Consider the following 9,599-nt stretch of genomic DNA (forward strand, 5'->3'; position numbering starts at 1 on the left):
ACATACCTTAATTGTATGCATGAAAAAATGATTCAAAATTATTATTGAGGCTATTATATGCTATGGTCTTTAATTCTTTGGTTGGCATTTTTCCATTTGAATGACAATATGAAATGGCTATAATTAATTCACATTGGAAGAAATAAGTGAGCAGTACTAAAGTACAAAATGTACTTCAACTCAAACAGTATATTATGCAGAGAGCTAATAATACAATTTTTTTTTGTTGCAAAAATATACTTTATTCATAACATATCTGAAAGAACATTACAACATATTTCAAAATGGCTATCACAAAAAGTGCAATTATATTCAACTTTTACATTTAGATCATGAGGTACTTCAAAACAATCACTGAAAAAAACAGACATCTCAATATGGTCATTACAGACCGTCAGACAGTACAATGGTATTCAAGTTATCGATACAGACCATGTTGCACTCTGAGGTGCTTCGATACAATTGTGATAATTTAGTATTCACTATGTACATTCATTGTGAGTCGTACAGCCCGAGGGGTCTGTAAAATTCCCAGTCCCTCGATGCACTATGACAGAAAGGTCTTAGACAGCGACCTTTCCTCATTGGGCCTTTGCGGCAGCTGCCCCAAGCTTTAGTGCGTCCCTCAGCACGTAGCCCTGGACCTTGGAATGTGCCAGTCTGCAACACTTGGTCAGGGACAATTCTTTGCGCTGGAAGACCAACAAGCTTTGGGCAGACCAAAGAGCGTCTTTCACCAAGTTGATGATCCTCCAGCTGCAGTTGATGTTTGTCTCAGTGTGTGTCCCTGGGAACAGCCCGTAGAGCACAGAGTCCTGTGTCACAGAACTGCTCGGGATGAACCTCGACAAAAACCACTGCATCTCTCTCCAGACCTTCTTTGCAAAGGTACATTCCACAAGGAGGTGAACAACGGTCTCTTCCCCACCACAGCCACCTCGAGGGCAATGTGCCGAGGGGGTGAGACTCCTGGTGTGTAGGAAGGATCTAACGGGGAGGACCTTTCTCACCACCAGCCAAGCTACGTCTTGGTGCTTGTTGGAAAGTTCTGGCAATGAGGCATTCTGTCAAATGACTTTGACAGTCTGCTCGGGGAACCATCCCACAGGATCCACCCTCTCCTTTTCCCTCAGGGCCTCTAGGATGTTACGTGCCGACCACTGCCTGATGGACTTGTGGTCAAAGGTGTTTCTCTGCATAAATTTTTCCACGAGGGACAGGTGGTACGACACGGTCCAACTACTGGGAGTGTTCCGCAGCAGCGTGGCCAGACCCATCCTTCACAACACCGGGGACAGGTAGAACCTCAGCACGTAGTGACACTTGGTGTTTGCGTACCAAGGGTCTACGCACAGCTTGATGCAGCCGCACACAAAGGTGGCCATGAGTATGAGGCGATGTTGGGCACGTTTTTTCCCTCTTTATCTAGAGGCTTGTACATCACATCCCTGTGGACACGATCCATTTTTGACCTCCAGATAGAGCGAAAGATGGCTCAGGTGATCGCCATCTCTCAGGAGTGAGGAACGGGCCAGACCTGCACCACGTACAGCAACAGCGAGAGTGCCTCACACCTGATGACCAGGTTCTTACCCGCAATGGAGAGGGAGCATCGCTCCCACATGCCCAGTTTTCTTTTCACCATAGACTCCCGCTCCTTCCAGTTTCTAACGCATGCCCTGGTCCCTCCAAACCATATCCCCAGCACCTTCAGGCCGTCTGACCTGACAGTGAAGGGGACAAAGGATCAGTCAGCCTCGTTCCCAGAGAACATGGCTTTGCTTTTGCCATGATTTATCTTGGCTCCTGAGGCCAGTTTGAACTGTCACAGATGTGGATCAGTCTGCGCACCGACAGCGGATCAGAGCAGAAGATGGCGACATGGTCCATGTACAGGGAGGCTTTGACCTGAGTGCCTCCACTGCCTGGGATAGTCACCCTTCTTATGCCCAGATCCTTCCTGATGGACTCAGCAAAGGGTTCTATGTAACACACAAACAGAACAGGGGAGAGAGGGCAGCACTGCCTGACTCCAGATTTAATAGGAAAGCTATCTGATTCCCACCCATTGATGGAGACAGTGCTACTGATGTTAGTGTAGAGCAGTTGGATCCAGTTGCGAATTCCCTCCCCAAACCCCATTTTGGAGAGCACATCCAACATGTATTCTGCCAAAGGCCTTCTCCTGATCCAGGCTGATGAGGCAGTGTCCACACCCCTGTCCTGCACATAGGCAATCGCATCCCTGAGTAGTGCGAGGCTGTCAGAGATCTTCCTGCCCAGCACAGTGCAGGTCTGGTCAGAGTGGATCACCAACTCCAGACCAGACTCAGTTGGCGATGACCTTGGACAGAAACTTTTGGTCCACAGTGAAATGGGTGACCAATTTCTAATTTCCTCCCTTTCTCCCTTCTGCATGTAGCTGAGGGTGATGATGCCTTTCCTCATGGATCCTGACATGCTGCCGGCCAGAAGCATACTCTCGTACACTTCTAGCAGGTCTGGGCCGATCCAGTCCCACAGAGCCAAATACAACTCAGCTGGTAAGCCATTGCTTTTAGGAGTTTTACTCTTCTTGAAGGACTCAAGAGCCTTAGTTAGTTCGTCAGGAGTTAGCGGTTTGTTCAGACTCTCCCGTATACTGTCGTCTAAGACCTCTGTAATAGAGGACAGGAAGGACTGGGAGGCCGTGCTGTCTGTGGGTGTCACATCGTACAATCCAGCATAAAAGGATTTGCAGATCCTCAAAATGTCTGACTGCGATGACTTTACCGAGCCGTCTTCTTCCTTCAGGCTGCTGATCACAGAGCTCTCTCTGTGTACCTTTTGGAAGAAGAAACGTGAGCACATCTTATCTTTCTCCACGAATGGACTCTGGACCAGAAGGTGATCTTGGGGGCTTCCGAGGCAAAGAGCAAGCCATGCTGGCTCTTCACCTCTTGGAGGTCCTCCTTGACATCGACCCCCATCGATTGCAGCTGGAGCAGGTTCCTCATGTTTTTCTGGAGTCGGGACATTTCATTTCTAGCCTTCTGGAAACCTTTGAGGATGAAAACTTCTTGATGTTCTCCTTGATCGCTTTCCACCAGTGTGCCAGGGACTCAAAGTGGGGTTTCACAGTTCTCCAACCTTTGTAATCCCTCTTGAGTTCCTCAATGTTCTCTGGGGTCAGCAGTTGCACGTTCAGCTTCCATGTCCCCCTGCCAACCCTCTGATTTTCCTGTAAGTGACAGTCAGCCAGTAGGAGGCAGTGGTCAGAGAACAATACCGGCTTGACATCAGTGGACCTGACTGTGAACACACGGGACACAAACAGAGACTACCCTGGAATGGATGGACTCGTCTGGCTGTAAGCAGGTGTATCTACGCTGTGCTCCGTCTGCAGGGTTGCTGAAGACATCGTGCATCTTGGCATCCTTTACTGTTTCCATCAGGAGTCTGGACATAGTGTCCAGTCTGCTGTCAGCCCTGCTGGATCTTCCAGCTGCGTCAATGATGCAATTCAAATCACCGCCCAGAATGACCACTCTGGAAGTCGCCAGCAGCAGTGGGAGCTGCCGAGGGACAGCCAACCGCTTGCTGTTTGAGCTGGGGAATACACGTTAATTAACCGGAGCAGAGCATTCTTGTATAATACGTCTGCTATGAGGTGGCACTCACCCACCACCTCCTTAACCTCAGAGATGGCAAAGTTGCTCCCCTACAGCAGAATCCCCAGGCCGGAGGAACATGAGTTGTTTCCTCCCAACCAGATCAATGGCCCATGGGACCACCGTCTTGACCATTGCCTGTAGGAGCTGAGGTGTGGTATTACACACTTCTGCAGAAACAGCTTTGACCTTGGCAAGGTAGTCCAAGGTTGCAATGCATCGCGTAGTAGATTTAATGTTCCGCACATTAATGGATACAATCTTTAAAGCATTTTATTGCTTACCAAACATGTTGTCTTTGAGAGTTCTAGTCCTTTGGTCTGCTCCTGCATACCCATAGTGTTTGCAAATTGTCTCACTTTGGGTGGGCTGAGGAAACCGTCCTGAACTGCCCCATCGGAGATGTTCCACTCAGATAGCATTGGGAGGTTCCTGCAAGGAGCAAGGTTTGAACTGTTCTCTGTTGGAGAAGTCCCTCCGGGGAGTTTCTGCTCCCGGCTTCCTGAAGCTGGAGTGCGCTGGCCTCTTCAAGTTCAGGGAAAAGTTGGGGTGTGCTGGTCTCTTCATTATCTCCAAAATGTTCTGGAGCTTGGGTGTCTCCTGCTCCAACTCTCTAGAGCTTTGCTGCTTCTTCTGCAGGTGCCGCTCTTGCCCTTCTTTGTCTGAAGAGCAGCAGCTCTTGTCATCCATGTTGGATTGGAGACGCCTCTTGCCACTCGTCTGGAAAGTGGCTTGGTCCCTTCTTAGCCCCTTCTTCTTTTTGGTTCTCTTCCCCAGCTGCCACTCCCTTGGTTGATTATCTGCTGGTTCCTCCTCCATTAATTCGCTCTGCTGAGGAGTGGGAGGATCAGGGAGCAGTGCTGTTGTTTGACTGTCTGCTGCCTCAAAGTTTCCCTTCGCCTGTCTCTCTCTGTCTCCTCCTTTATCCCATTGTGCTCGCAGGAGGACTTGGTGGGTGGAGGGTTGCAAGTGTCCTTGGCGGTAGTGATACTGACCATTTTGTTTGCTTGCCCCTCGTTGGTTTTGGCCACCTGTGCGTAAGTGAGTCAGCATTTGGGGCAGGTCTGGTAGAGGTGGCCTGCCTCACCACACAGGTTGCAGCACTTAGTCTGTCTGCAGTCCTTTGTCTGGTGCCTTTCCTGCTTGCAATTCTTGCAGAGGATGGCACTGCAGTTGGCTGCCACATGACCAGATTTGCTGCATGAGTGACAAAGCTTGGGTTGCCCAGCGTAGATAATGTAGCCACGGCTTCTCCCAATAGCGAGTCTGGAAGGAGGGTGGAGGATTGCTCCCTTACCATCCGTCTTGAGTGTGACCTTGACCTGGCATTTGCTGGCCCAAATCCCGAAGGCGTCTTTAACCTCAGTGCAGTTCCCAACCTTGTTGATGTACCTGGCGAGGAAGGTGAGCACATCGGTGACAGGGACATGGGGGTTTTAGAGATGCACAGTCACCACATGGTCCCGTTGCAACGGCAGAGCATAGAGTGGCTCCACCGTGAGGAGTCTCATCTGTGGCTGATTTCTCGAACACCTTCAGGAACTTGACGCAGGCAACAACATTCTTTAAGGTCACATTGAAGTATCCAACACTGGGGAAGTCTTGCAGGCAGTAGATCTCCATGGCTTCAAATCCACAGGACTCCAAAAGGATTGTCTTAATGAAGAAGGCCCGATCCATGGGTGTACTTCCTTTGCAGTCCTACACTGCCACCATAACGGTGTTCTGTACCCCCTGGTTTGGTGCTTGACTGGTTGCAGCCATCCCCTCTTTAAGTTCCTGATGTTAGGCACTAAAGCCTGCACATGCAGAAGCAACTGAAAAGAACAGATACTACACTTGACCTTAGCCAAAAGGCCGAGAAGCGAAAAATGACCACACAAAGGGTAATTTTGCACCCAATATCTAACATCATTTCAACTCTTGAAAAACCATGTTCCATAAGTTTCTAAACCTTTTAAAGTAATGTTTGGCAGCATCATAGTAATTGAATTATGTGATACAAATCCCAAAAACAAAATCAGAAATATATAAGTTAAAAATAATGGAAAAGAGCACAGCCTGTAAAATGTTGACATTTTGAATAATCTCTAGTAATCTGCAGGAATATGCCTGCACAATCCTAAAGCCCACTGATCTTTTTTCCAAGTACTAAGTGACAGCTGAAATGAATCACTAACTGAATTATTTACCTGAGTAGAAGTACCCTATAGAATATCTTTAGAATTGCTATTTTATAGAATATCCACTGAAAGGATATTGAAAAATGTTCTACTTTTGATTGCCGTTTTCAAATACTGCTGATTTAAGCTATTTTGGACATCAAGTAAGTAGGAGCCTTCTGTACCATACTTATCTCAAAGCCAGGCAGCACTTTTGTGCCTGTGTGAATAATGATATCATATGCAAGTGACACGAGGGTAGATTTGCTCCTGTGTAACCTAGCTCCCTGTTGCTGCCTTGAAATATTTGAAATGCCATGCTTGTTAGCGGAGAGGTCGTCATGAATTTTTTTATCCCAAGCTACTTTTTTCTTGTGTTCTGGGCGTATTACCAGTTAACATCAGTGCTCCAAAGGTTTAAAGTTCACCTGGATGGAGAGGGTGAAGTACCTTTCCAATGGAAATCTCCTTCCATCTTTGGGGTACCACCAGGACCTATCATAGGTCCTCTGATCAGTAGGTTCTCCAGTGCAAACACAATGTTTTCCCTTTTTAATGCCCATCCTTTTGGATGTTCAGTGGTCAAGACATGAGGAAGGTCAGGCAAGAAACCAGAACCACCACATTTATTTCATTACTATTTGTAATGCTGTGTCTGCGACCACTCCAATGTTTCACAATGTAAATTATACCAAATAATGCATACGCTGTTGATAAATGATACACAACTTTACACCTCCTAATAAATCCAGAAGGACCACTGTAATATTCAAATGCTAGTTTATAAAACTGCTTACATAGTTAATATAACAAATTCCTTGTTGTACAGAACTTTGCTATGGGAAAGCAGACAGGTAATCAAAATATTGTAAATATTGTAACTTGAGATCTGCAAACATAGATACGGGATCAGATCAGCTGTGATGGGTCCTTACTGTCAATATTGAGACAAGTCTCCCAGCTCCACCAGTCTATTGTCCTGTCCATTGCAGTGGAATTGAGAGATTTGCTTGCATCATTAGGAATTAGTAACTTGCACCGTAACCCTGGTCCCTCAGGAAGATGTACAATTTTCCAGTTAGTTGAGGATTATCATTGTTTCAGAGGAGCGAAAGGATTAGAACGATTAAGAACAGTCTTCAAAGGATAAGAACACTCGTCATATTTTACTGAATAAGATGACAATTATGAATACTGCTTTATTTTCAAGGGGGATGGCCATATTGGAGGCATGAACTTAACTAAAAACCATATAAGCAGAAAATACATTCAGAAAAGGAGTGATAAGTGGCCTTTGGCAGCCAAGCCTGATCTGCCTGGCATTATTTCTGGCTCACCTGCTCACTCTTTCACTCACTCACTTCTGGGACTACCTCTTTGTTTACCCATCCCAGTACTTCATGGCCACCTGTATGATTGCTTCCAGCATTCCTTAATCTGTCTGTTCTGTTTGTTTGCCTATTTCCTGCCTGAAAGCATTGTAAGCATTCAAATTCATCCGACCTCTCAGAACTGTCTTCTTTGTCTTCTTGAATGGTTGCTGGCTTGCAAGAGGTGGATGATAAGCATGCAACAGAGTGAAAGTTAAATCAAGAGGGCAAGAGGTAAAAGAAGGTGAGAAGGGAAGGACATATGCAAGAGAGAATATAAGGCGAAGGAGGAGAGGGGAATCAGAACATGTGAGAAAGAGGAGAAATTTAGAAATGGAGGATGAGGAAGAGAAATGGAGATCTCCTTCCAGCTTTGGGGTTTCACAAGGACCTATCGTAGGTCCTCTGATCAGTAGGTTCTCCAGTGCAAACACAATGCTTGTTTACCCTTTTTAATGCCCATCCTTTTGGATGTTCAGTGTCAATACATGAGGAAGGTCAAGCAATAAACCAGAACCACCACATTTAAAGGAGAGACAAGAAGAGAAAGAGAGGTGAAAGAAACTAAAGGAGAGACGAGAAAAAAGCCTCTATTTTTCTGCTGGCTGAAGCCTCTGTTCCATTCCTATTTATGGCTACTCCCAGACCTGGGCTTATACTTATTTTTATTCATTTATGGGATGTGGGCGTTGATGGCTAGTTCAGCATTTATTGCCCATCCTTAACTGCCCTTGGGAAGGTTGTGGTGAGCTGCCTTCTTGAGCCACTGCAGTCCATGTGGTGTAGGTACACCCACAGTGCTGTTAGGGGGGGAGTTCCAGGAGTTTGACCCCGCGTTAGTGAAGGAACAGCGATATATTTCCAAGTCAACATGGTGAATGGCTTGGAGGGGAACTTCCAGGTCGTGGTGTTCCCATGTACCTGCTGGCCTTGTCCTAGATGGCAGTGGTCATGGGCTTGGAAGGTGCTGCTGAAGGAGCCTTGGTGAGTTTCTGCAGTGCATCTTGTAAATGGTACACACTCTTGCCACTGTTCGTCGGTGGTTGAAGGAGTGAATGTTTGTGGAAGGCGTGCCAATCAAGTGGGCTGCTTGTCCTGGACAGTGTCAAGCTTCTTGAGTGCTGTGGGAGCTGTACTCATCTGGGCAAGCGGACAGTATTCCATCACACTCCTGACGTGTCTTGTAGACGGTGGACAGACTTTGGTGAGTCAGAAGGTGAGTTACTTGTCGCAGGATCCTGAGCCTCTGACCTGTTCTTATAGCCACAGTATTTATATGGCTAGTCCAGTTCAGTTTCTGGTCAATGGTAACCCCCAGGACATTGATAGTGGAGAATTTAGTGGTGGTAATGCCATTGATTATGAAGGGGCGATGGTTAGATTCTCTCTTGTTGGAGATGGCCATTGCCTGACACTTGTGTGGTGCGAATGTTATTTGCCAATTGCCAGCCCAAGCCTGGATATTGTCCAGGTCATGCTGCATTTGGACATGAACTGCTTCAGTATCTGAGGAGTGGCAAATGGTGCTGAACATTGTGCAATTATCAGCGAACATCCCCACTTCTGACCTTATGATGGAAGGAAGATCATTGATGAAACAGCTGAAGATGGTTGGGCTGAGGGCACTACCCTGAGGGACACCTGCAGTGATGTCCTGGGACTGAGATGACTGACTTCCAACAACTACAACTACATTCCTCTGTGCTAGGTATGACTCCAACCAGTGGAGAGTTTACCCCTGATTTCCATTGACTCCAGACTTGCTGGGGCTCCTTGATGCCACACTCGGTCAAATGCTGCCTTGATATCAAGGGCAGTCACTCTTATCTCTGGAGTTTAGCTCTTTTGCCCATGTTTGAACCAAGGCTATAATGTGGTCTGGAGCTGAGTGGCCCTGTTGGAACCCAAATTAAGCATCAGTGAGCAGGTTATTGTTAAGCAGGTGCCGCTTGATAGCACTGTTGATGACCCCTTCCATTACTTTACTGATGATGGAGAGTAGACTGATGGGGAGGTAATTGGCTGGGTTGGATTTGTCCTGCAATTTTCCGCATAGCTGGGTAAATGCCAGTGTTGTAGCTGTGCTGGAATAGCATGGCTAGGAGCACAGCATGTTCTAGAGCACAAGTCTTCTGGAATATTGTCAGCACACATAGCCTTTGCAGTATCCAGGGGTTTCAGTCGTTTCTTGATATTACGTGGAGTGAATTGAATTGGTTGAACACTGATACCTGTGATGCTGGGGACCTCTGGAAGAGTCCAAGATCAATCATCCACTCAGCTGAAGATTGTTGAAAATGCTTCAGCCTTACCTTTTGTACTGATGCGTTGGGTTCCCCTATTATTGAGGATGGGGATATTTGTGGAGTCTCCCTCTCCAGTGAGATGTTTAATTGTCCACCACCATTCATGGCTGG

The 9,599-nt window shown here is 46.9% G+C and overlaps 1 pseudogene; it reads right to left on the reverse strand.

Moving 5' to 3' along the window:
- Window positions 1–5,421: 5,421 nt before the first annotated feature.
- LOC121290997 lies at window positions 5,422–5,519 on the reverse strand (annotated as a pseudogene).
- Between the last annotated feature and the right edge of the window lie 4,080 nt (window positions 5,520–9,599).

This window comes from Carcharodon carcharias, chromosome 18, assembly GCF_017639515.1.
Source record: "Carcharodon carcharias isolate sCarCar2 chromosome 18, sCarCar2.pri, whole genome shotgun sequence".
In the NCBI taxonomy this organism is placed as follows: domain Eukaryota; kingdom Metazoa; phylum Chordata; class Chondrichthyes; order Lamniformes; family Lamnidae; genus Carcharodon; species Carcharodon carcharias.